The 20,503-nt window shown below is 36.8% G+C and overlaps 1 protein-coding gene across 3 annotated transcripts in view; it reads left to right on the top strand.

Annotated features, from left to right (window-relative positions):
• The window catches only part of ZC3H12B (zinc finger CCCH-type containing 12B), a 413,516-nt gene that overhangs the window by 178,550 nt on the left and 214,463 nt on the right, over positions 1 to 20,503 (top strand). The gene's annotated exons all lie outside the window — the stretch shown is intronic.

Raw genomic sequence — 20,503 nt, forward strand, 5'->3', positions numbered from 1 at the left:
CCCAGTTATCCACGTTGGGGGACATAGTCAGATATAGTGGACAAGCATAGAGGTATATATTAACAGGGGAAGCGTTTCATAGGTTATATAATTTGTCAATTATTTTTAGATTATCACACAAGCATTGTACATGTGCTTTTACATGACTTCCTATAGTTAGATTGTTTATAACAAATATTGAACAGATAATTCAATACTTGAAATGATTACCCTAAGAGTGAGTTCTTAGGCATAATCTTTATCAGAAAAGGAAATTCATCCAGGGTTGTGAGATCAATTGACCATCTCAAGTCACTGAGCAATCATTACTCTAGCCTGCATGCCAGTCTTACAATACTGAGTTACAAAACCTGTAATTAGTTTTAATAGTATGACTAATACAAGAACTCCAAGGAGTAATAGAAATAGGAATTGCAATCCAAATCACAAAAGGGAGACAATACCAGAAGGGGGCCAACTAAACAAATCAAGACTAGGTGTAGGGTCGCTTAGAACATTCACCTGTTTTTTCATATGCTTTAGCAGAGATGACACATTGGAAGATTCACCAGGTATAAAAACACAGCACTCAGTTTGAATGATTGCACACGTATCATCTTGGGATGCACTTAATTATCTAAGGCCATTCTACTTTGAAGGTCAGCCTTTCTCATTAAAGACATTTCAATATTTAATAAGGTTATTCCTCTTGACTCTTAAAGGCTTGTTGAGTAAATTTGGTGAAGGCTTCTATATATGATATGACATCTTCTAGCCCCATAGAAGGACAAATATATCTGCTAGGTGGTCATACCAATGGGACGCTGAATGAGCCCATCTGTCCTTATGAAGAGGAAGATTGGCAACAGTTGCTAGTTCAGGGTGAATCCTTCCCTGCAGCCAAGGAAAACCCAGGATGATCATCTTACCTATCTGGTGATAGCCAAGGCCAGCAGTTGTTCCACATAGCCATTTAGTCCCATTAGGAACCACTCAATAAATGCCTTGCCTTCAAGACCAGTCTGTTCCAAAGCAATCACTTTCTTTAAGTATGATATTATTCTGAAAACCTTAAATAGAACAAGCATAAAATGGGATTAAGCATTGTAAGAGTCTAAATTGGGAGGTATAAGATTGGGAAATTGGGAATCAGGCCTGGTCTGGAGTCTTGGGACAGCTGTCTACAACAGATGCCATCTTCTTTTCATCCTGGTTTGGAGGTATTCATCTTGGTTAGTCGAAGTCAGGTGTCAAACAGGAGTTGAAATACACCCAGATGGAGGAGACTTTTTTAATGAGAAATGTGAATCCATGAGTCTATGCCCTTTAATTTTGCACTGCATGGATTAGTTAAAAGTACCTGTTACTGGTCTTTCCAATGGAACTGAAGAGAGTCTTTAATTTGATGTCTCTTCTAGTAGATAAATTCTCCAGGTTGTAATCCATGATCCTTAAGGTCTTTGTCTTCTGGGAACTCACTGTGAAAAGAATCAGCTACCAATCTTCCATTTCTTTTAAGCACTCAGTGAAACTCTGACAACAATGTAGTATATCTCCCTTAAGTAAAGTTGCTTCATACATTTACTCATCTAACGCATAGGCCATCCAGTTATTATTTCAAAAGGAGACAGCTGATGTTTACCAAAAGACATAGATCTAAGATTGAGAAGTACTAGCAGAAGAGCTTTTGGCCATGAGAGATTAAATGCTACTGAAAGCTTTGACAATTGAGTTTTGATTGTACTATTAGTTAAAATGTTGCATTATTGGCCAAATGTTCCAAAAAGATTTAATTATTTGTCCAGTGGAATGAGTTCTCCAGTCACTGAATGACTTGGTAGGAATCCCCCAAACAGGAATTATCCTTTCAAATAATAATTTACCTACTGTTAGAGCTGTTGCTCTTCAGCAAGGAAAGGCCTCAACCCAATGTGAAAACATACAAATCATTACCAAGATATATTTATATCCTTGAGGTGGTGGCATTTGAGCAAAGCACAATTGCCATAGCTCAAAGGGTCCCTTAGGAGGGGGAAAGTGACCTTGTGGCCCATGATTATCCAGGATTATATTTAAGACATATAGTACAATGAGCATATGCTTTAAGAGCTACTGTGGGAGAAAGTTTCCAACAATATTGTTCTCCCATAAAATTATCTTTTCATATGCCTAATGGGTTAATTAATGAATATACAGGAAAAGTGGAAATTGCACTCCAATAAGAACTATGGTTTGCTATTGATCCCAAACCACACCTGTGTAGTGGTGTCAAAAATCCCCCTTTTGTTGCTGCCTTTGTCTCTCTTCTTCTGTGGTGATTTCTTGAGCCCATAGAAGGAAACCCCCTACTGGGTTAGTAGAGTTAATAGAAAGTAGTAGGCATTCTCGAAGATGGACAGCATATCCAGCTTGTTAATGCCCTTGCTTATCCTTTAAGACTCATCTGTAAACCAAAATAAGATCATAGAGTGTAGTCATGGTCATTTTCCTCTTGTGGTGCTGAAAGCAAGGTAGCAGGTAATGATTAACACCTATGCACCTATGCAATATAAACCAACAAGGTTTATCATCATTAACTTGACAATGCTTCCCATGCAATTTAGCACACCAAGCAAGCCTAATTAGTATCTGCCTCATTACAGGAAGAGAACAAATTTCTAGAAGTCCAAGGGGCCCTCTGAAAATTCTCACAAATTTATTTTTAATTTTTTTATTGGGTTCATAATAGTTTACATCAATGTGAGATTTCAGTTGTACATTATTTCTTGACTGTCACCACATAAGTGCTCACCTTCACCCCCTGTGCCCACGCCCCACCCATGTTCCCCTGGGAAACAGTGAACTGTTTTCTTTGTCCATATGTTTGTTCATATTCCACATATCAGTGAAATCATCCAGTGTTTGTCTTTCTCAGTCTGTCTTATTTCACTTAGCATAATTCCCTCCAGCTCCTTCCATGTTGTTGCAAATGGGATAGATTTGTCTTTTTTATGGCTGGGTAGTATTCCATTGTATATATCTACCACATATGCTTTATCCAATCATCAGTCGGGCACACTTGGATTGTTTGCATGTGTTGGCTATTGTGAATAGTGCTGCAATGAACATAGGGGTGCATATGTAGCTTTGGATTCATGATTTCACTTTGTTTGGGTAGATACCCAGTAGTGGAATAGCTGGGTCATTTGGTAGTTCTATTTTTAGTTTCTTGAGGAATATCCTTTCTGTTTTCCACAGTGGCTGCACCAGTTTGCATTCCCACCAGCAGTGTATGTTGGTTCCCTTTTCTCCACACCCTCTCCAACATTTGTTATTTTTAGTCTTATTGATTATAGCCATTTTAAGAGGTATAAGGTAGTATCTTAGTGTAGTTTTGACTTGCATTTCCCTGATGCTTAGTGATGTTGAACATCACTTCATGTGTTTATTTCACATCTGTATTATCTTCTTTGGAAAAATGTTCATATCGTTTGCCCATTTTTTGATAGGGCTGTATTTTTTTTATTGTTCAGTTGTGTGAGTTCCTTATATATTATGGAGATGAACCCCTTGTCAGATATGTGATTTGCAAATATTTTCTCCCAATTGGTGGCTTGTCTCTTTGTTTTGATTTTAGTTTCTTTTGCCTTGCAGTTCTTTAGTCTAACTAACTCCCACTTGTTTGTTTTTTCTTTTGCTTCCCTTGTCTGAGAAGACATGGTATTCGAAAAGATCCTTTTTAGTTTGATGTCAAAGAGTGTACTACCAATATTATCTTCCAGGAACTTTATGGTTTCAGGACTTATGTTCAAGTTTTTGATCAATTTTGAGTTTATTTTTGCATATGGCATGACATGATGGTCTACCTTTTTTCTTTTGCATGTGGTTGTCCAGTTTTCCCAACACCATTTATTGAAGAGACTATCTTTTCTCCATTGTATGTTCCTGGCACCTTTGTCAAAGATTAGCTTTCCATAGATGTGCAATTTTATTTCTGGGGTTTCAATTCTGTTCTATTGATGTGCTTTGTGCTTTTTTCTCAGGATTGTCTTAGCAATTCGAGGTCTTTGGTTGTCCATATGAATTTTAGGATTCTTTGCTCTATATCCATGAAGAATGCCATTGAGATTCTGATTAGAATTGCATTGAATCTGTAGATTGCTTTGGTAGTATGGACATTTGAACTATGTTTACTCAAACAACCCATGTGCATGGAATATCTTTCCATTTCTTTTTGTCATCATCTATTTCTTTCTGTAATGTCTTATAGTTTTCATTGTGTAAGTCCTTCACCTCCTTGGTTAAATTTATTCCTAGCTGCTTTATTCTTTTAGGTGTGATTGCAAATGGAATTGTATTCTTGAGTTCTCTTTCTGTAAGTTCGTTATTAGAGTATAGAAAAGCAACTGCTTTTTGTACGTTGATTTTGTACCCTGCAACTTTACTGTAGTTGTTAATAATTTCTATTAGTTTTCCGAGAGATTCTTTGGGGTTTTCTATATGTAAGATCATGTTGTATGCAAACAACGAGAGTTTCACTTCTTCACTCCATATTTGTATTCGTTTTATTCCTTTCTCTTGCCTAATTTCTCTGGCCAAATCCCCCAGTACTATGTTGATTAAGAGTGGTAATAGTGTGCATCCTTGTCTTGTTCCTGTTATCCGGGGGATGGTATGCAGGTTTTGCCCATTGTGTATGATGTTGACTGTGGGTTTGTCATATATTGCCTTTATTATGTTGAGGTAATTTCCTTCTATCCCCAATTGTTGAGTTTTTATCATAATTGGCTGTTGTATCTTGTCAAATGCCTTCTCTGCATCTATTGAGATGATCATGTGGTTTTTATTCCTGGATTTGTTGATGTGGTGTATCACGTTGATTGATTTGTGGATATTGAACCATCCCTGTGTCCCTGGTATAAATCCCACTTGATCGTGATGTATGATCTTTTTGATGTATTGCTGAATTCGGGTTGCCAAAATTTTTTGAGGATTTTCACGTCTATGTTCATCGGCAATATTGGCCTATAGTTTGCCTTTTTTGTGTTGTTCTTATCGGGTTTTGATATCAGAGTGATGTTGGCCTTGCAGAATGTGTTAGGAAGTGTTCCATCTTCCCTAAATTTTTGGAATAGCTTGAGAAGGATAGGTATTAAATCCTCTCTGAAAGTTTGGTAGAATTCCCCAGGGAAGTCATCTGATCCTGGGGTTTTATTCTTTGGGATGCTTTTGAGTACGGTTTCAATCTCTTTCCTTGTCATTGTTCTATTTGGATTATCTATTTCTTCTTGATTCAGCTTTGGGAGGTTGTAAGAGTCTAAGAATTTATCCATTTCCTCTAGATTATCCATTTTGTTTGCATGTAGATTTCATAGCATTCACTTATAATCTATTGTGTTTCTGTGGTTTTTCTTGTTATTTCTCCTCTTTCATTTCTAAGTTTGTTTATCTGAGCTTTCTCTCTTTTTGCTTTGTATGTCTGGCTGGAGGTTTGTCAGTTGTATTTATCTTCTCAAAGAACCAGCTCTTTGTTTCATTGATCCTTTCTACTGCCTTTTTTGTTTCAATAGCATTTATTTGTGCTCTGATTTTTATTTCTCTCCTTCTGCTGACTTTAAGGTTTGTTTGTTGTTCTTTTGCTAATTCAGTTAGGTGTAATTTGAAATTGCTTATGTGGGATTTTTCTTGTTGGTTAAGGTGTGCCTGTATTGCAATGAATTTCCCCTTTAATATGCCTTTTGCTGCATCCCATAGGAGTTGGTCTGGTATGTTATTATTTTCATTTGTCTCCAGGTATTTTTTAAATTTCTCCTTTAATTTCATCAATGATCCATTGTTTGTTCAATAGCATGTTGTTTAGTCTCCCCATCTTTGTCCCTTTCTCAGCTTTTTTCTTGTAATTAATTTCTAGCTTTATAGCATTGTGATCAGAAAAGATGCTTGTTGTTATTTCAATTTTCTTAAATTTATTGAGGCTTGCCTTGTTTCCCAACATATGGTCTATCCTTCAGAATGTTCCATGCACACTTGCTAAGAATATTTCTTCTGCTGTTTTTGGATGGAGTGTTCTATATGTTTCTATTCAATCAACTGGTTTAGCTTTTCATTTAATTCCAGCGTTTCCTTGTTGACTTTCTGTTTGCATGATCTATCCAGTGATGTGAGTGGAGTGTTAAGATCCCCTACTACTATTTTGTTATTATTAATATCTTCTTTTTTTGTTAGTAGTTGCTTTATGAACTTTGGTGCTCCTTTGTTGGGTGCGTAGGTATTTATTTGTTATTTCTTCTTGATGGAGTGTCTCTTTGATCATTGTATACTGCCTCTCCTTATCTGTCTTTACCTGTCTTATCTTGAAGTCTACTTTGTCTGATGTAAGTATTGTGACACCTGCTTTCTTTTGTTTGCCATCAGCTTAGAGTATCATCTTCCATCCCTTCACTCTGAGCCTGTGTTTGTCATTGGATCTGAGATGTGTTTCCTGGAGGCAGCATATAGTTGGGTCTGGTTCTTTAATCTGTCACCCCACTTGGTGTCTTTTTATTGGAGAATTAAATCCATTTATGTTTATGATTATTATTGCTGGGATTATTGCTGTCACTATATCTCTCATTTTCTGGTTTTCCTACCTTTCCTTTGTATCTCGTCCTGTGTGTTTTGGTCTACCCATTGAATTATGTAGTTTTTTATGATGTGTTTCTCTGTTTTCTCCTCATTTATTACTTGTGTCTCTTTTTTGCTTTTTAGTTTAGTGGTTACCCTGAGGTTTGTGTTCAGAATCTTGTGTATAAGATAGTCCATTTTCCGAAGATCTTTTATTTCCTTATTCCAAACCAATTCAATCCTTTTCATCCTCCCCTCCTAAATTGTTTTTCTTACAACTTATTCCATCTTGTGTTGTGAATTTGTAGTTAAAATGACAGAATTATCTTTATTTTTGGTGTTTTCCTTTCCTTTAGCTTAATGCTATACTTGAGTATTTGCTTCCTGTTCTGATTCTGTCTACCTATTAATCGCCTTACTCTGTGTTTTGTGACCCCTTTCCCCCATTTTTTTCAGGTATTTGGGCCTTCTTGAGGATTTCTTGTAGGGGGCATCTCATGGCTACAAACTCCCTTAGCTTTGGTTTGTCTGTGAAAGTGTTTTATTTCTCCCTCGTATCTGAAGGATATTTTTGCTGGATAGAGGATTCCTGGCTGAAAATTTTTGTATTTTAAACATTTGAATCTGTCATTCAATTCTCTCCTAGCTTGTAAGGTTTCTGCAGAGAAATCCGCTGAAAGCCTATTACGGATTCCTTTGTAGGTTATTTTCTTCTGCCTCGCTGCCCTTAGTATTCTTTCTTTGTCATTCATTTTTGCCAGTTTTACTACTATATGCCTTGCAGTAGGTCTTTTTACGTTGACATGTCTAGGAAATCTGGAAACCTCTTCCAGATTTCCCTCTCTTTCCCTAGATTTGGGAAGTTCTCTGCTATTATTTCTCTGGTTGTGATTTCTACTACATTCTCCTTCTTGAATACCTATCATTCTTATGTTGCATTTCCTAATTGAGTCAGATATTTCTCAGAGAATTTCTTCATTTCTTTTGTCTTAGTTCTCTCTCCTCCTCTGTCTAGAGCATTTCAATATGTCTATCTTCAATTAAGCTGATATGCTCCTGTATGATGTCCACTGGAGCATTCAGAGAATATGTATTTTGTTTTATCTTTTCCAGTGTGTCTTTCATGTCTAATATTTCTTATGATTCTTCTTTATGGTTTCAATCTCTTTTGTGCAGTAGCTCCTGAATCCATGGAATTGTTTCTCTACATTCTCTTTTACCTCCTTAAGTTTTTTTATGATAGCTATTTTGAATTCATTGTCATTTAGCTTGCATATTTCTGTGTCCTCAGGACTGAATTCTGGGTACTTGTCGTTTTCTTTCTGGTTTAGAGACTTGAGATAGTGTTTGATATCACTCTAGGAGGTGTGTCAGATATTACACATCCTGATATTATTTGATTGGAGTTACTGCCTATCACCACTCAGTGCTGGTCATGAACCAGGTATTTTGAGCCCTCTGCCTTCAGCCAAGATCCCAGGCAGTGGAGTGGGTGTAGAGTGGGTGGGGAGAGGGGCACTTTCTCCTGCATGCTCTCTGGGCTTTCTCTCTGTGCTCTTACTATCTGGTCTCCTGGGGTGTTGCCTTGATGAGATCATCCACCATGAAAGCTCTTAACACCCCCAGTAGGAGTTTTCCTTCTAGGCTGCATGGGGCCTCATGGCTCCTTGATGTTCCCATGAATGAACTTCCCCTCCCCCATCCCTTCCCTCACAGAGCCTCCTGGATTTTCAGATCACAGTCTTTAGGGGAGGGAGCCAATTCCAGCTCCTCTGAGGGGGTTTCCAGCCTCTCCACCCTCTGTCATAAGCCTGCATGTCTCTCTGATATTTTTTGTTGTGTTAGGATGTCCTCTGTTGGAGGATTCCCCTTTTCATTGTATGTTGGAGGGGAGAGAGTCCCAGGCAAGTGCACTCCACCGTGATACTGATGACAGTTCCTCAGAGAAATTTTTAAGTCAAAAGAAGGAGTTCATTTAGGATTCGAATTTTGAGCAAGCTTGTCAAAAATATCAAAAGGTTTTAGAACACTTGGTCAAACAAGATCAAGTGTTTGCTGATCTTGTGTCACTGTGAAACAGTGGATGCTGTGAAATTATGCTTAGTTGTACATTTAACCAAAGTGACAGCAGAATATACTAAGAGCAAATAGTTTAAAAATACCTTTACTTCTTTTAATGGAGAGATTTCAGCCTTTTAGGACATAGGAAATTATTTTGACAAAACATGGAATTTCTGTCTTTTAGGTGGATTTACTGAAAAATAAAGAAAACCTTTTATGATCTCATTATCAAGATCAAACTAAAAGTCCAGGAAAATGATCCTTTTAAGAGAGAGGAAACCAAATTCTAAATTTGCTCCAGCTTAGTTTTGATTTTAAAACTCATTTACTTAATTAAATTTATTCCAATATTAGTCAGCTTGACCATTCACAAAATTCTCCCCTCAGGGTTCCTCTTCCACAAACCTTCTATAACTTTCTTTTTGCATTCAGATTTTGTCCTATGCTTTTCCCCTTTTTTCCTTTAACAGAGTGCATTTACATTTCATATATGTATGTATATATATTCCATGCAAGTATATATATTTTACCAAAAACATTTTAATTTCCTTGTGTATTAAGATATTTTCTTTATTATTTTAGTAGTTTTAATTACATACTTTAATCTGAATTTTTAACCCTTATAATCTTTCATTTCTAATGAAAAATAAAGAAGTAAACAACCATAGACTGTCTTTTACATTAGCATTTTGTGGTTTGGCTTATTTATAAATATTTTTCATAGTTTCTAAAAACATATGCTACTCCATAGTACAATCTTTCAATAAAGCATGACGTGTTTACTAATAGATCCAAACATCTTTACTTTATAATAATAAGATGTAATTGGTAAACTTAGACTTGTTTAGCAATTAATAGTTTGGTATTTTATTATTTGAAAATAATGTATCCAATGAATTTTCCATCATTTAATTTAACCTAGAAAAAGTCTAAAGTTTTAAGTTGCCAAAGAGATTTTAGAAGCTATTTTAAGTACATGTGCCATAAAATATAACTAATGATAAAAAGTTGATCGGTAAATCCTCATCTCATTTATATCTACCTAAATCATTTCCTCCTCAAAATTATGTTTAGAATACCCACAAAAACTTCATGAGACATTAGACAAAATCAGCTATCATTCTAATTTATTTTGCTGACAATCTTTGTAACAGAGATAACATGAGATTATTTGACTAATAAACCCAAATGGAATGAAGGTTGCATGTCTGCATCATATCCAATACTGGTAACTTTGAAGGCATGCTTATTTGAATCAAACCAACAAACCTAAGTAAGCTTTCATTTACCAAAGATTATTTTATTTCACGCTAACTTGAAACCCATTTGAGTTACTTTCTATTACACTTAGAAATAATTTATGTAAGTGCTTACTTTAAGCCAAATACAGCTCTTTGAAATTATACCATCCTGAGGTAGAAAAATATCACATATATAATATATATATAGGCACAGACGTAAAGACACAGAGAGATGCAACAAAGATTTTATACCTTCCATTTTTTTAAATTTTCCTTAGATTTTTGGGCAAGGGTGCTTTCATAGCAACCTACATCTCCAAAAGTTTCTTTTCCCATTTTTTCCCTTTCCTTTAGTCTTATGAATCTGGAGTGGTCTAAGTCTAAATAATAGCTCCCAGAGAGGTCACAAGTTTTTGAGATTAACAGGAGGTTAGTTACTTATCAAAAGACTGACATGCCCATACAGTTATATTACCCTTAATTTGCTTGTTTCTCTCAGGGTGCATAGTTGTATCTTAATTTAGGGAAAAAGGCCTAAAAAGAAATCCTATCAGACTGAATTTCAGCTTCCAGTTTGGCCAAATTTCTGATCATAAGTTACTAAATCCTTTCCAATATCTTGTCAAGTTTCAGCCAGGACAAACAGTAACTATTCCTGGAAGCATTAAACAACTCCATTAATTTTTTAATTTTAGTTTCCCCTTGGCTGTTTAAGGGTAGCAGTTTCCCAGAAAATCTCTTTTAGTCTTATTAAGTCTGCGAGAGGCTCAGATTGAGTCTTCCTTTGAAGGTAGATTATGAGGGTGTCTGTAAAGCTGTGACTTAATAAATTCACTTCTTAAAAGATCTTATCTAATTGGAGTTTCCCTTCTAATTGCCAGTGTACAAGTTTTGGAGGCTCAACGGAGCCCCAAAGTGGTCACTGTAATTTTCATTTATCCCAGGTTATCTTTTTTCCTTTTAATGTATCTTTTGGTACTATTGACCTTTTTTTTTTAAAGCTTGGCACCTGAGCTAACATATGTTGCCAATCTTTTTTTTTTCCTTCCTCTTCTCCCCAAAGCCTCCCCATACAGAGTTGTATATTCTTGTTGTCAGTTCCTCTGGTTGTGCTATGTGGGATGCCACCTCAGCGTGGCATAATGAGCGGTGCCTTGTCTGCACCCAGGATCCAAACCAGCAAAGCCCTGGGCCACCAAAACAGAGCATGTGAACTTAACCACTCAGCTACTGGGCCAGCCCCCTATCCCAGGTTATCTTGATCCAAAGATCCAACCATTTACAGTTATTCCCATTTTGTTTAGCACTTGTAAGTGTCTGCCCAACACACACTGTGCAGGAAGCCAGCCAGAGTTCCTGGAGGAGGCTCCCCATCCTGGGGCTTGTTGGCCTTAGAAGTGTTTGTTCCCATTTTCTTTTAGTTTCATTTTATTATAAAGTCTGAACAATTTCCAGGGACTGTGTAGTGGGTCATAAGTGTGCTGCATGTGAGTGTCACTTCCAAAAGGCCATGAATACTCTCTTACATGTCTCAGTTTCTCCCACCAGAAGTCTAAAGCTTCTGTGGAGGCTCAGAGCACTGGACAATTTGTTAAGACTTTATAGACACAATTCTTTACAATTTAAAGCCAAATTAAAGAGATTAACCTGCTCCATTCGCTCCAAAGTTCCCTCTAGGCTCCCCTGGCCTGGAAATCCCCCCTAGGTTTCTCTTACCTAGGAAATCTACTGGTACCCCCTGGACACTTAGTCTTAAGACTTGAAACAGGTCAACTAAAAGTCAGAACCTACAACTCAAGTAATGAGGTGCAGGCTTCAGGAGAAACTCACTGCAGCACCTGAAGAGTGCCAGAAAGCCAGAAGGGCTCAATGGACCCATGTGGTACCAATAAATATTTCAAAGTAGATTCCAGGTTGTCTCTGGTGGGTTTCTCTAAAATTCTGCTGCACTATGCAAATAAATGTTAATGCAAAATAACCAATGACCATTCTATAGATAAGAGAGATAGGTGAGTTTTACTTGAGCCAAACTGAGGATTATGACCTGGGTAAGGCTTTTCCAGGGAGGAAAAAGCATGGTTCTTTTGGAGAAGCATGGTTTTCAGTACCTTCTTATACCGTTTTAGAACAAAGAATCATACATTAAACATGCCCAGGATACCCATTCATCAAGGTTTAAAAGAGGTATTCACTTACAAATTAGCAGGTCAATATGACCCTGATTTTGGGAAAGGGACTAATATGGGCATTACCAATAGGGAGTTACCAATAGGGTGTAGGAGGGGAATTATGCATTCTTAAGAGAGTGCATTCTTTAGTGGTTGAAGCAGGTGTACAATGTATGTTTCATAGGCCATAAGTCAGGTTTCTTTAGTTTAAGCCAAATCAATTGTGAACCCAGAGAGTTACCCCATGTACCTCAATAGGTGAAAATCTCTCATCAGTTCCAATTTACTTTCACTTAACAATTTCTTCTTTAATTCGTTCTCCTCATCTCTCATTTTACCATAATCAATCAGGAGGAACTTAGCTGTTCCTTCAACATTATGCATAGAAATTTCTTCAGCTAAATATCCAGTTTCATTGAGTGTAAGTTTTTCCTTCCAAAAACACTACAACATCAACACAATTCAGCCAGTTCTTTTTGCTACTTTGTAACAAGTATTGCCTTTTCTTCATTGTTCCTCATTTCATTCTGAGACATTATCATCCATATTTCTACCAACATTCTGTTCATGATTATGTATGTATTCTCTAGGGAAATGGAGGCTTTCTCACCAACTCTACTCTTTTCCTTCTAAGCCCTCACTAGAATTGCCTTTAGCAGTCCCTTCACAGCAATCTTGTTTTTTCTAACATACACTTCATATTCTTCCAGCCTCTATGCATTACCCAGTTCCAAAACCAATTCCAAATTTTTTGATATTTGTTACATCAGCACCCCACATCTTCATACCAATTACTATCATAGTCAGCTCGGGGTATAACAAAATGCCATAGACTGAGTGTCATAAACAAGTATTTATTTCTCACACTTTTGGAGGCTGGGAAGTCCAACATCAGGGTACTTGCAGATTCAGTTTTTTGTAAGGACTGCTTCCTGGCTTACAGATGCCTGCCCTTTTGCTGGGTGTTCTCATGGCTTATCCTCAGTGCATGTGTGTAGAGAGACATAGAGGGAGAAAGAGAGGCAGAGGGACAAAGAGAAAGGGATATATCTGATATCTCTGTCTTTGTCTTCATATAGGGGCACTAGCCCCATCTTGAGGGTCTCACCTTCATGACCTAATCTAAACTTAATTACCTCACAAAGGAACAAATTCAAAATACCATCACATTGGGGCTTAGAGCTTCAACATGGGGAAAATGGGGGGACATATTTAGCCCATAAAAACGTTGGTCTTGGCAATGATTTCTTACATATGACCCCAAAACACAAGCAACAAAAGCAAAAATATATAAGTGGGACTACTTAAAACCAAAAATCACAGCAATGGAAACAATCAAAAGTCTGCAAAGACAAATTATAGAATGGGAGAGAATATTTATAAACCATATATCTGAAAAGGGGTTAATATCCAAAATATATATGTAACTCCTAAACTCAACAGAAAAATAAGCTAACAACCTGATTAAAATATGGCTAAAAAGGTTGACTACACATTTCTCCAAAGAGGACTTACAAATGGAAAACAGGTATGCCGGGGTCCAGCCTCGGCAGAGTCCAGGTTCCCGCGGGAGAGACGGCGTCGGCGAAAGTTGAAGTGCTAGACGTGAGACTCGATGCAGTTGCAAGCAAGTCCAATTTATTTCGGGGACAGGGTACACTTACATAGGAAAAAATCACACGAGGTGGTCTAACTATCGTCGTCATGGGAACAATAGGTGAGGGGCAGTGCGTGACTAAAGGTGATAATCAAAGGTGGTTATCTACATACCAGATGTGCAGCATACACATCAATTGTTTAGGAAGAGGTTACATAGTTTCAGGGTCTTCAAAGAAGTTAGGAGGGCAGCAAGTATATAATTAACGGAATATAGACCCCCTCATCCTTGGGGGCTGCTGTTTGTTCTTTGAGATACGTTTATTGCTAGTTCTGCCTGTGTTTACAAGGCTTCCAGGACAGAGGGAAGACGTTAATCAGTAATAGGCTTTAGAAAGGAGGACAAAGGATTCTGCTTAAAGAATTATGTTCCCTGGAGAAGTGCCTTACAAGATTCTCCTTCCATTGCCAGACCTTGTCACAATACAATGGCAGCTAGATTGGGGGAATGCTTCCCACACAGGTATATGAAAAGAGGGCAAACACCACTAAAAATGAGGGAAATGCAAATTAAAAGCACAAGTAGATACCACCTTACACCTATCAGGGTGGACATTATAAAAAAAATAACAAAAAATAAGTATTGGCGAGGATATGAAGGAATTGGAACCCTTCTGCATTCTTGATAGTAATATAAAATGGCACAGTCACCATGGAGAACAATATGATGATTTCTCAAAAAATTAAAAGCAGAACTACCATATGATGCAGCAATCTCACTTCTGGTTATTTAGCCAAAAGTATTGTAATCAGCATCTCAAAGAGATATCTGCAGCCTCATGTTCATTGAAGTATGGTTAACAATAACCAAGAAGTGGAAATAGCTTAAATATCAATTGACAGATGAATGGGTACAGCAAATGTGATATACATGAAATGGAATATTATTTAGCCATATAAAAAGAAATCTTGACGTATCTTACAACATGGTCAAACTTTGCGAACATTACTCTATGTGAAATTATACACTCATAGAAGGGCAGATACTGCATGATTCCATTTATATGAGGTATCCAAAGTAGTCAAACTCATCAGAGAAGAAAGTAGAATGGGAGGAAGGAGAAATGGGGAGTTGCTGTTGAATGAGTATAAAGTTTCAGTCATGTAAAATGAAAAAGTTCGAGAGATCTGTTGTACAACATTATGCATAGAATTAACAATATTGTACTATATACTTTGGGGCCAGCCCAGTGGTATAGTAGTTAAGTTCATGTGCTGTGCTTTGGTGGCCTGGGGTTTGAAGGTTCAGATCCCAGGTGAGGACCTAGCACCACTCGTGAAGTCATGCTGTGGTGGCATCCCACATAAAATAGAGGAAGATTGACAGAGATGTTAGCTCAGTGAAAATATTCCTCAAGCAAAAAGATGAGGATTGGCAACAGATGTTAACTGAGGGCCAATCTTCCTCACACACACACACACAAATGTGTTAATAGGTAGATGATATGTGTTTTTATTGTTGTAAAATACACATAAAATTTACCATCTTAACCATTTTTATGTGCACAGTTTCGTTGTGTTAACTACATTCATAATGTTGTGCAACCATCACCACCATCCTTCTCCATAGCTGTTTTCGTCTTTTATGTTTACATATATATATATATATATATATATATCCTGCCATCATGGTACTCATAATATAATGGGGAAGTCAGATGCATAAACAACCAATAGCAGAGTATTGTGATGTAGGAAGGTAAGGGAGATGTATCACGGGGAACAAGAGGAGAAAAGTAGTTAAATCTTCTCAGATGTAGGGAAGTAAGGATGTTTTCTCAGAAGACGTAACATTTGAGCTTAAAGAATGAGTAGGTAAAGTGGGAGTATGAGGGTGAGAAGGGAATGAGCATTTCAGGCAGAAAGAAGAGATTGTTAAAAGTTTGGAGCCAAGAAATATAGCAACCCTTTGGGAGAATTATATGCAGTTTGAATGCCTGAAGCAAAGGGTAGTGGCTGGGGTCACAGGAGATAAGCCTGCAAAGATAGCCAAGGGCCAGATCATGAAGTGCTTGTACTGCATACCCACTAGTAGACTAATAGTCCAGGCAAGATGTGAAAAAAGCTTGGTCAAGGAAGTCATTAGGCCTAGAGTGGAGAGGAAAGTTTAAGAATTATTGAGGATATAAAGGTGGCAGCAGCAATGAATAATCCAAAATGAAATTAAGAAAACCATTCCAGGTGGAAGAACAGGTGTTGTGGGATGAGATAAAATTGGGGCATGTTGCGTTTGATGAGTTTGTGGGAATTTTAGCTTGGTATAGCTCAGGCTTCTCAACTTCAGCACTGTTGACCTTCTCTGACCAGATAATATTTCATTGTGTGGGGCTTTCCTGTGCATTGTATGATTTTTCACAGCATCCTTGGCCTTGATCCACTAGATGTCAGTTACACCTCTCTGAGTTGTGATATCCAGAAATATCTCCAGACATTTCTAAATGTCCTTTGTGGGGACAAAATCACCTCTGAGTCAGAACCACTGGTATATATACCACCAATTGTTACATACACTAGAGTTTTTGTCAGAGGACTATTCAGCTAGAGATTTATGATTCGTTGGCATATATGTGGTAACTGAAGCCATGAGCAAAGACGGGATTACTTAGAGTGTGCATTGAGAGAAGAAAGTGGAAGACAGACCCTCTGAAACACACATATTTTCTTCTCTAATGACTCTGTTCTCAGTTATTACATTTCAGTAAACTCCCTCTACTCTATGATGGTTTATTGGAGAGAAACAGTGGTATATATCAGTTCTCTTTGTTGTCCCCTGCCCGATTTTCACTTACACTTTCCTTCTACCATAAATTCTAATGCCCTTTGCTTTTCTCTGTCTGTTCACATATATCCCTCCAAGGAGATTTTCCTCAAAACTCATCTCTAGACCAACCTCATCCATTCCAGTAATTCCTTATCTGTAATTCCTCTGTTCATTATAAACTGTTCAACATTGCTTTGTTCAAATTGGCATAGTATACCTAGACTCTTAATAAATCTCAGTAGGTAGTGATTTGCATATCTAATACTTCATTGCACATCTGAAGTTCTTCCATCCCTCCCCTCTTAAAATATTCCTGTTAACTCACCCAACACTATCAAATACTATGAGAGCCTTAGAACTTCATTATAATTATTCAAGTAGTCTGAGCTCTGTCCTAACAAGAGTACTGTTCTTAGCTATTGAATTCTGTTAAATACTAGGAGAAGTAGTACAGTATAGCTGTTTGAGTCTAATGGAGTCATTAGGTTACTTCCAATGAAATAATTTATTATGTACTTTATTTTAATATGTGTACAAGATCCTATGAATTGCTTGCCTATCTGACTTCTATTTCTTGCAAAAGATAGTGTCACAGAATTTAATGTCTATACATTAAAAGGAGAAAAATAGAAGTATCCACAAAAGATCTGAACTAGGAAACAGGAGATTGGACTCTATCAATATTACCTTGGGCAAGTTACATATTTTCTCTGAACCTCACTTTCTTCAATTGCAACATGAAGTGGCTAGATTAGATCAGTAGTCTCAACTCTACTATACGTTGGAATCACTTGGGGATCATTTAAAATAATTCCAAGGCCACCCCATGCCAGTTAAGTCAGAATCTCTGGGAACGGGGTCCAGACATCTAGTATTGTCCTACGTGCTCCCCTGCTGCTTCTAATGTACAGCCATGATGGAACACCACTGTACTTTATGGCTAAATTCTTCTGATTCATGTGTGTGTGTGTGCTGAAGCCAAAGTTTTTGTGCGAACATACATCTCTGAAATCCCAATAGAAGTCAACTGACAATAAGACTCAATATGAAAATATTGTAGCATGTGTAATGACCCAAGAACATAACTAGTGAGCAAAGTATGGCAAAGCTATACAGAGTTTGTATTATGTTATTGTGTGCTTAGTTCCAAATGAGTTATTTTTTGTTGTAGCAAATATGTATGCTTCTCCTTCAGCTAAATTATGCACTGTGTGAAAGCAAGCTTTGTCTTATTTATTCCTTTAGGCTTCTTCATACTGATTATGGCAGTTCTCTGAATACAGTAGGTTCTCAATAGCTATTTTTTGAATGACCATTTTGAATAGTGAAATATTTATGTCAATGAATTGCGCTATGATAATGATTGACCCTATAATCTTGACTTCCTTATTTAACATTATTCTCTAAATAGCTAAATTAAATTAAACTTACTCATCATAAGGACATTTAATTCTTTATTTTCCATAGAAAGCTGTAGTTTTGGTCACCTAACTAACATCATCTCCCATAAAAAACTGAAATTTTCCATATGGCTTGGTAGAGCTCATCCCATTTTCCCCTCAGCCAGTATATATTTGATGCAAATGTCTGATCACAGTACTCTGTTCTCCTGGCCACACTGATTAGTATTGAGCTGGTGACCTAGGTTGGACCAAGCAGAAGCATAGGGTGGGAATGGAGAATATGAAGGAATGGACAAACAAACCTGGGCTTGAAGGAAACACTTTAAAATTACTGGTTAACCAAAATTGTCATGAAATGTTTGAGGGATATCTTATGGTAAACTGAGGCTAAAACAGAAGGTCATCATATGTTATATTGAGGATCAAGTAGAGTATACTATAAAATAAGGATCTGCATTGAGCTAACTTTTATCATTGCACAGGCTGTGGAAAAGTTAAATAAGATTGTTAAAAACAGCAGCAACAATGTTTCATGAAATTTGTTACTTTTAAAAATAGAAATTGTTCACAGCCATTTCACTGGGAAATTCTGAGCTCACAGATGATCCAAGTAGAGCTTTATTTTTAGGCTTTGGAAAAACATTAGATAGTTTCTTAGTAGCCTTGTTTTACATATTTAAAAAAATGTAAAGTCATGTTTTATGTTTTTGTCAATCCTTTTGATATTCTTTGGAGAAAGTAATCTAAATTAAAGAGTTTGAGATTTCAAAGGAAAGATCACCTCACAGAAGAAAGTTATAATGACAAAGTATTCTTTGTAAATCCCTAACACCTGCTAAATAAACTTTGCATTCCCTTTTCCCAGTTTTGAAGGCTTCCACAATCTGGCCCCAAACTACCTGTCTAATATTCTCTCTGATTATTACTTTGGTATACATAAACCCTCCAGTCCCCAGAACACATATTGTGCCCTTGAACATACCATTCTCCTTGTCTTGAATACCCACTCCACTTTTCTTAGCTTATTTTTTGCTACAGAGAATGGCCACATTCCCCCTTCTCCTTGCCTACACAGTTTCCCTTATTCTTACCATCTTGCATTATTGTGGTACATTTGTTACAACTGATGAACCAATAGTGATACATTAACTAAAGTTCATAGAGTAAGTTGAGTTCATTTTTTGTGTTGTACATTCTGTGGAGTTTGACAAGTGTATAATGATATGTATCCACCATTACAGTATCATTTGGAATATGTTCACTGGTCTAAATAACCCCTGTGCTTCACTGATTCCTCCCTCCCACTGAACCTCTGCCAACCCATGATTTTTTTATGTCACCACAGCTTTGCCTTTTCTAGATGCCATATAATTGAAATAATATGGCAGGTAGCCTTTTAAGATTGCCTTCTTTCACTTAGCAATATACATTTAAGGCTCCTCCATGTCTTTTCATGGTTTGCTAGCTCATTTACTTTTAGGGCCAAATAATATTCCACTGTACGGATGTACCACAGATTTGTTATCCGTTCACCTATTGAAAAACATCCGGATTGCTTTCAAATTTTGGCAGTTATGAATAAATCAGCTAGAAACATTTGTGTACAGGTTTCTATGTGGACACAAGTTTTCAACTCATTTGGATAAGTACCAGGGAGTGTGATTGCTGAATTGTTTGTAAGAGTGTTTAATTTTGTAAGAAACTCTCTTCCAAAGTGGCTGTTCAATTTGCATCCCTACCAGCAATGAATGAGAGTGCCTATGCTGTGCATCCTCACCAGTATTTGGTGTTGTCAGTGTTTTGGATTTTACCATTCTACTAGATGTGTAAGAGTATCTTATTGTTTTCATCTTCAACTCCCTAATGACATATGATTTTGAGCATCTTTTCATATAGTAACTTGCCATCTGTATAGTTTGTTTGGTGAGAGGTCTGTTCACATCTTTGGTCATTTTGTAATTGGATTTTCTGTTTTGTTATTGTTGAGTTTTAGAGTTATTTGTACATATCAGATGTCTTTTATTAGACGTGTTTTGCAAAAATTTTTTATTAGTCTTTGACATCTTTTCATTCTCTTAACAGTGGCTTTCACAGAGCATAAGTTTTTAATTTTAATGAAGTCCAACTCATCAATTTTTTTCTTTTGTAGATTATGCTTTTGGTGTATCTAAAAATTCATCACCAAATCAAAGGTCACCTGTATTTTTGCCTGCAAGGAGTTTTATAGCTTGTGTTCTGCATCTCGGTGTATAATCCATTTTTAGTTAATTTTGTGAAAGTTATAAGGTCTGTGATAGTTTAATCCTTTGCATGTAGATGTCCAGTTTTTCTAGCACCATTTGTTAAATATACTATTCTTTCCCCCATTGAGTTGCCTTTGTTCCTATGTCAAAGAGCAGTCTAAGATAATATTTTTGTGGATCTATTTCTGGGTCTCTATTTTGTTACATTGATCTATTTGTCTACTTCGTTGTCAATATCACACTGTCTTGATTCCTATAATCTTATAGTAAGTCTTGAAGTCAGACAGTGTCAGTCTTCTGACGTTTTTTCCTTCAATACTATTTTGGCTATTCAGGGTCTTTTGTATTTCCATATAAACTTTAGAGTGAGTTGGTTGATATATACAAATAACTTGCTGAGAATTTGATA

Source organism: Equus asinus, chromosome X (assembly GCF_041296235.1).
Source record: "Equus asinus isolate D_3611 breed Donkey chromosome X, EquAss-T2T_v2, whole genome shotgun sequence".
Taxonomy (NCBI): Eukaryota; Metazoa; Chordata; class Mammalia; order Perissodactyla; family Equidae; genus Equus; species Equus asinus.